The sequence below is a fragment of the Portunus trituberculatus genome, chromosome 23 (assembly GCF_017591435.1).
Source record: "Portunus trituberculatus isolate SZX2019 chromosome 23, ASM1759143v1, whole genome shotgun sequence".
NCBI lineage: Eukaryota > Metazoa > Arthropoda > Malacostraca > Decapoda > Portunidae > Portunus > Portunus trituberculatus.
The window spans coordinates 13,160,820-13,168,319 of NC_059277.1; the positions used below are offsets into that span (position 1 = coordinate 13,160,820).

At 45.7% G+C, this 7,500-nt stretch overlaps 1 pseudogene; it reads left to right on the forward strand.

Moving 5' to 3' along the window:
* The window catches only part of LOC123507822, a 388,467-nt pseudogene that overhangs the window by 368,646 nt on the left and 12,321 nt on the right, over positions 1 to 7,500 (forward strand).

Genomic DNA, 7,500 nt, shown 5'->3' on the forward strand with positions numbered 1-7,500 from the left:
AAGTCGTGGTAAAAATGCGTCCCAGTACTGAAGTGGTTAAGTGAAGTGTAGTGAAGGAAGTTGCGTTCTGCTCACCATGACCTCAGCCATCACCACTAGAGGACTCTGTGGTTCCCTGGTGCGCTCCTTACCTTATTTTCTCACGGTCAACAGTTCGACTCCGGCTGATACCATTAGTTCAGTGGAAGAAGTAGCGCTCGTTGTTTGGCTTGAGCTCTTTCTACATAAAAACACCAGTTCCTATAATTTCCACCATTTACCACTAACCGCCACCATCCATTAGTTCGTCTCTACCTCAATCCGGTCACCACCACCACCACCACCACCACCCTGCACATCCCTGTAAGTCTCCCTGGCCGTGTTGTCCCTGAGCCTTCACGTCCCTCCGAGCACCACTCGAGGGACGTGAACCCGGTGCACACTAGGTCACTGCATGCCTTCCTCTTCCCCAAGACGGAAAGGAACACTCAACTCCTCCCGTCCTGCCCGAGCAGTGGTGTTCTCGCATTAACACTAGGTTAAGGTGAAGCTGAGGAGGACAGGCGTGGCAGTCACTCCTGCTCGCCAAACTGAACATTACCTTAAGCCTGAGGAACACTGGCGGTGAGCGTGCCAGCCTGCCTCGGTGGTCGCCGCGTGGTGAGGGAGGGTACTCTTAGCAGCCTGCTAGATAAGCCTAATAGTAGTTTTTAGCAGTACTTTAAGGCACGCCACTTCATGTCTCTCTGCTTGCCTTTCCTGCTCTGCCTCGCCGCTCCCCGCCTCGCTGTGCCGTCAGAAGATGGAGGGCTACGGGGAGGTGAAGAGGCGGGGCAGCCGTAGCCGTGGGCAGCGCCGCAGCAGAAGTCGCAGCCGCAGCCGAGGCGGTCTGGCAGACAGCGGGGAGGACTACGAGACTTTAGGATCCGACACGGAGACAGAACACGGCGGCGTGTCTTCCCGCACCGAGTCATCCAACCAGCTGGACGACATCCCTTCCATCAGGGACCACACGGTGTACGCCCGCGGCCCAGGCAACAAGGACCCCAGGGACGCGGTGTACGTCAGGGACTCCACCCAGAAGGACCCCAGGGATGCTGTGTACTCGCGGGAGGCGCAGAAGGAGCCGAGGGAGGCGGTGTTTTCTCGAGAAGGCTCAAGGGACAGCAACACGGCCTTCCAGCAGAGGATCCACCACAGTAAGTGTCCGCCCCGACCCGTCCCGCCCCGCCCCGCCCCGCCCCGCCCCGCCGCGCCACAGCTTGACCCAGCCCCTGTGTCACTGCCTGACTGACCGCACCTCACGCCCCCGGGAAGTGCTCAGCGTCGGTAACTTCTTTCGGCGGCATTTCACAGTGCGAGTTCCAGAGTGAAGGTTGAGTGCTCGCGGCTGTCTGTCACCCCCGCCCTCCCTCTGTCCCTGCCTCCCTCTCTTCACAAAACACTGAGGGGGGCAAATGTAACCCGGTCAATTATGATCTTTAATAGCCTCAGCCATTCAATATCACTTGCTGGGAGGCGCTGTAAGAACTAAACCTCATGTCTTAACCTGCCTTACCCTCGCCACTATTGCACGGCCTCCAGTCCTCCCTCCCTCCCTCACTCATTCACTCAGACACTGCCGGAACCAAGGAGTTGAGCCGCCATGTCTTGCTGACCAGCCAACCCCGAGCACCAACCTTCTCTCCGGCGTGCCCTGTGTTGTGTCGGCGAGCCCAACACGCCACTCGCCCCCCTAGCAGCCCCTGACCTCCTTGACACACCCTCGCCTTGACAGTCCACCCCAACAGTACCCCATGACAAAATTCCTTAGGTTATCTGTACGAGTAATTCCTCATTGGCAAAATTCAAACTCAGAACAAATTTAAGTCACACAGACCTGATCAGAGAGGCGCAGACAGGACCAATTACAGGACCAACCACACCTGTTTGTCTGTCTGTCTGTCTGTCTGTCTACACCTCACCACACCTGCAGCCACCTTTGGTAATGAAATCAAAACATTACACCCACATCCACCTACAAAGTAAGTTGACACCCACCATTTCCTCTCCCTCCACCTGATCTACAAACACACACACACACACACACACACACACACACACACACACACACACACACACACACACACACACACACACACACACACACACACACATGCACACACACGCACACACACACGCAGACTCTCTCCTCTAACCCTGCGTGGCTCCTGCGGGCGTCACCTCCCCTCCCCCCCATCAGTAGTTACCGACCCGATGAGTACTGACGCTGCCATATGCATGGTATTTCAGACTTGCTGTACCACGCCGAGTCTAGCACCTCCCCCGAACCTTCCCCCACCACCGAGAGAAAGTCCTTCCCCCGGCGCGCCAGAGCCAGGTACTCTATCACTCCATCACGGCCCACTCCTGCATCAACCCGACACCCCGACACACTCCAGCTCTCGCATGCAATCATCTCTTCCTCTCCCTCACTCACTGGAAGCTTGCAACTCTCCTCATCCACTACTAACTTCGCCCCGCATTATCCCTCTCCTACCTGTCACTCACGCCCAGCACCGCCCTCGCCTTCCCTCAGCCTGACGCATCTGTTTCTACTTTCCCTGTCTGCCTCCTCCCGTGCTGCCGCTCGCTGGTCTACCCTGTGGGAATACGTGGGAATCCTATCCTTCAAGTTCAGCTATTCATGTATTCCTCAATTCTCTCCCTATAAAATGTGTTGATAAAGTTATGCATTTAAAAACCACAAAATGTATCTGGTAAAAGTGTAATTTAATACGGAGAGAACCTTGGTAACTTTGCATCCCACGAGGCCAAGACCATCGAGGCGTCATCTTGCCATCCTCTTCTCCCTCCCATCCTTGTCCTGCATCCATCTCGCGTCCTCAAGGCTCCGGGAAATGAGTGACTGAACGGCGTGGAGTCATGACTGTATTCTGAAACACTTAGCACCTCTACTGCATTCAAAAGACTCATAAGGATCTAGTTGAAGTGACGTGGGTTTTTAAGATTTTTTTTTAAGGTTCTTGTAACAGATTGACAAGATATCCACATTAGTAACAGGAGAGACATCCTTGAAAACCTGGATAGTCTTCTGTGTGACTTTGAAATATTGTCGTAGTGAGAGAACGAAGAGTTTCTCAATTGCCTTATTATGGAGATTAACTTGTGAATTCACGGTCATTGATTAACATACAAGACTCACTTTCGTTTTTCTCGTCTTTCATTAACTATTCATCTCGATCTTGTTATAGGATTAGATCATTGATTTCTTTGTATACCAAATTGGGACCGCCGTGGTACAGTAGAACCATGCCTGCTTTGGGGTCCGAGGGTCTCTAAGCACACGGGTTCGAATCCTGTCCACGGTCGGAGTGTAGGTTGGGCTTCCTCACTCGGGGCAACGATTTCCTTTCGGTTGGGCTTTGAGATAGGAGGTATCCCAAAAAGTATCCCCTTTAGCCCATAAATTCCCATGAAAAGCCCACATGGTATAAAAAAAATGGTGAGGTTATTATTAGTCACCTTGAAAAGATTAGATGAATTTATGAACAGGAATGATAGGTAGAAATTGGTCAGTTTTGTGAATGAATTTGCCACGTGTAGGTGTGATGGGGGTTTTTGTAGCTTACTTTGTGTTCATACGTCCTTATGCTATGGGAATAGATCTTGGCAACTGAAGCATTCTTAACATACTCAGCAGTCAGGTTTATGTAGAGTGATTAGAGAGCTTTAAAAGGTTGGACACGTGCGGAAAAGAATGCTTGGTGAGAGTATAACTTATTCAGACTGTCACGTGTGGATCTGATACTGTCCTGCAACTTACCTTGTTTTTCTGATGTTCTTATTTGTTTAACTGAAAAAAAAGGAAGAAATAAATATAGAAAGTTAGTGTTTTCTTTTTTTATATATGTTCAACTGAAAAAAAGGGAGTGTTTTCTTATTTTCTTAATTGTCCACCTGAAAAAAAGGAAGAACGAAAGATCGAAAGTGAGTGTTTTCTTATAATCTTATTTGTCCAACTAAAAATATGAAAAAAGCAAAAACAAGAACGGAAGGTGGACAGTCAATGGAGTGTTAGTCATTACCTGACCGTGATTTACCCACAAGCCGTCACACTCGTCACTCTACCGTCACTCTATCGTCACTCTTGCGTCTTTCAGTCACTCCGTTCACGATCGCCACCCAAGAACCAAACCCCGAAAAAAAAAAATCTGGTGCCGTGATTTCCTTTAGTTTACCATTACGTTTTCTTTAGCCATTACATTTTCTTTAACAAGCGCTGGGTTAGCTTCCCTCTTGTAGCAAAGAACTGTTACTCCATTTTCTGTTGACTTTTTATATTAGTGCCCCCTCAAGCTCTGGCTCCTTCCTACCCTGTTGTAGTGTTTCTTTAGAGTAGAAATAGACTGCCTCGTTTGTGTAAGCTAAGGCTGTATCTCTAAGGCTGTCTGTAGGCTGTCCCAAGGCTCTATCTAACAAGGCTCTCCCTGTTAGTAGTACAGTAAAGCAATTCCTGGTATGAATGTGGAGTGAATGGTGTGTGATTCTTTACATTCGTGCTTCTTGTCCCTCGTTCCTTCCTTCTGGTTGGGTGTTTATCATCTCTAACCCTTTCAGTAGTGGGACGTATTTTTATCATGGTTTTTGTGTGTGATTAGATGATTTTATTTACATTAGCAAGGGTCTATGGGAGGCAGAATATTAAAGACCTTCACTATGTCATTCCTCCACGTAAGTTTCTGAAGTTGTAAGAAATCGCTGAATAGTAACCAGTGTATATAAAAATGTGTCCTGGTACTGAAAGGGTTAAGAGTTTTATTGCTTTTTTCTACTTTTTTCTTCACCTGTGTCTCCATTTGTTACTCTTCATATATAATTTTCCACTGATTTTCTTTTCTATCGCTTTTTTTCGTGTGAATATTTTCCTGGATGCTTTTATTTTTTTCCTTTTTTTTCATATGTTCTTTCTTTCCTTCTTCATTTCCCTTATTTTTTATTGTCATTTGAATCTTTTTACATTTTCATCTTAAACTTTCTCTCCGTCTCCATTTGTCATTTTCCACTCCTATTCTCTATTTCTGTAATCTTCATCTTAGCATCTTCGTGAATATTCTTTTTTCTATCTTTTTTTTTCATCTATACTTGCTTCTCAAACTTTCTTCTGATTAATGTCATTTTATCTCTCTTTACGGGGAAGGGGTAGGTTGTGTTTGGGAGGGGGGGTTAGTGTTCCGAGATTTTTCTGTTAACCTCTTCATTACTGAGATGTATTTATATCTTAAGTTTTTAGGTGTGATTAGATGATTTTGTTTACATTAACAAGGGTCTATGGAGGTCAAAAGACTAATGGGTAGAATCTTCACTATTTTAATCACCCACATAAGTTTCTGAGGCTGTATGAAATCGCTAAATGATAACCAGAATGAATACGGAAACACGGTATGGTACTGAAGGGGTTAAACATGTACAGGAGACCCCTTACTCCCTAAAGCGATCTGCCTACTCTCATTTTTAGCCGAAGCGACATGTCAACTCCAGGGATGTCAGCAGGTAACTATCACTGGTTTCAGGTCATGACGTGTAAATTATTCTACACTTTTCTCAATCTAAAACATATTCGTCTCCACATCTCCACTGTCTGTACAAGAATCTATGGTTTTTTTTTCTATTTCCATTGATGATTCTCCCCCAAACTTGATTTCCACCATTTGTTCGTCACTTTCTACTTTCTATCCACTTTTTTTTACACTTTTTAGTTTCCCAGATCGTACACTTAGTATCTACGTGAATCTATTTTTCTTTATTTTCTTCTCCACTTGCTCTTCTTCATTCCGCTACTTACCACTTCCCACTTCTTTGCTGTTTGCTTTTCCGGGAACTTCCACTTGGACGCAGACAGAACTCAACTTTCCCACTGTCTCTTCCACTCATTTGAAACTTCATCCACAAAACTTCACTCGTCCACTTACTGCCTCTTCCTTATTCAGCTCAGAAGTTAGTTCACATACACACACACAAGAATCCACATTTTCTTTAACTATTTCCACCACTATCATCCACCTCCTTGAAAACTCATCCACTAAACTCAAACTTCGCACTAATTTCCACTCATCCACTTACTAACATCTGTCGAAACACACACAAACACACAAGAATCCGGAATTTACCACCACCTCTGTTCACTTCCATCTCCTTTAAGCTCCACCTTATAAACTTAAACATCACTAACATCCACATAACTAACATCCACTCATCCACTTATTAGCAACTGCTTAAACTAACACAAAAACACAAGAATCCACAATCATCCACTACCATCTCTGTTTCCTTTCACCTCCTTGAAGCTCCACCTTCTAAACTTAAACACCACTAACCTATACATAACTAACATCCACTCATCCACTTACTAACAACTGCTTAAACTTACACAAACACACAAAAATCCATCACCACCACCACCTCTGTTCACATCCACCTCCTTTAAGCTCCCACTTTTAAACTTAAACACCACTAACATCCACATAAAAAGCAAACACACACACACACACACACACACACATGCATGCCTTCACATCTTATCACCACCACCAGCATCACCTCCACCCACTAACCTCACGTCCCTTCATTCAGCCTCCTCTCACAATGCACTTCCTCAGTACACGCAAGGTAGGGAAAGAGAAGGAGGCAGAGAGAAAGAGCCGACGCGAGAGTTCCGCTAAACTCATAACACTTTAGCGCCTCTTCTCTCTGTTTACGCTTCCTTCGTGTGAGGGGAATGCGAGAGTAAAGTGAGAGGAGATGTAAGGAAGCGAGGGAGACGGTCGCCGCGATGTGCCTTATCACTGAGAGAAGGAGGAAGAAGAGTGAGGGATGAAGGAGAAAGAGTAGAGTGGGCCTAAAGGAATAAAGAAGAGAGATAGGGAGTGAGAGATGGAAGGAGAGGTGAGGAATAAAGGAGAGAAGGAAAGGAGATGGAAGGAATAAGGAAGAGAGTTAGACAGTGAAGGTAGATGGAAGAGGAAGAGTAAGGAAAGAAAATGAAAGTAAGAGGCAAAATGAGAGAAATGAAGAGGTAGTGAGAAGAAAAAAATGAAAATGGGAGGAAGATTGAAAAGTTGAAAGGGAAGAGAGAAGAGAAAAGAAAGACACGAAAAGGAAGAAAAAAGAGGGGAAATAAGAAAATAAGAGGAAATGCTAAAAAGTAATAAGAAAGAGAGAGGTTGAGACGAAGAAGGAAAGAAGTAGGGGAGAAAAAACACAAAAGATATCAGGGAAAAGGAAAAAAAGAGGTAAAAAAACGAAACATGAGAGAAAAAAAAGATTAGAGAGAGAGAGAGAGAGAGAGAGAGAGAGAGAGAGAGAGAGAGAGAGAGAGAGAGAGAGAGAGAGAGAGAGAAAGAAGAAAGTAAAAAAGAGAGGCTGGAGAGAAAGGAAACAGGGGACAGTAGATAATCAGAGAGAGAGAGAGAGAGAGAGAGAGAGAGAGAGAGAGAGAGAGAGAGAGAGAGCAGTAAAGAG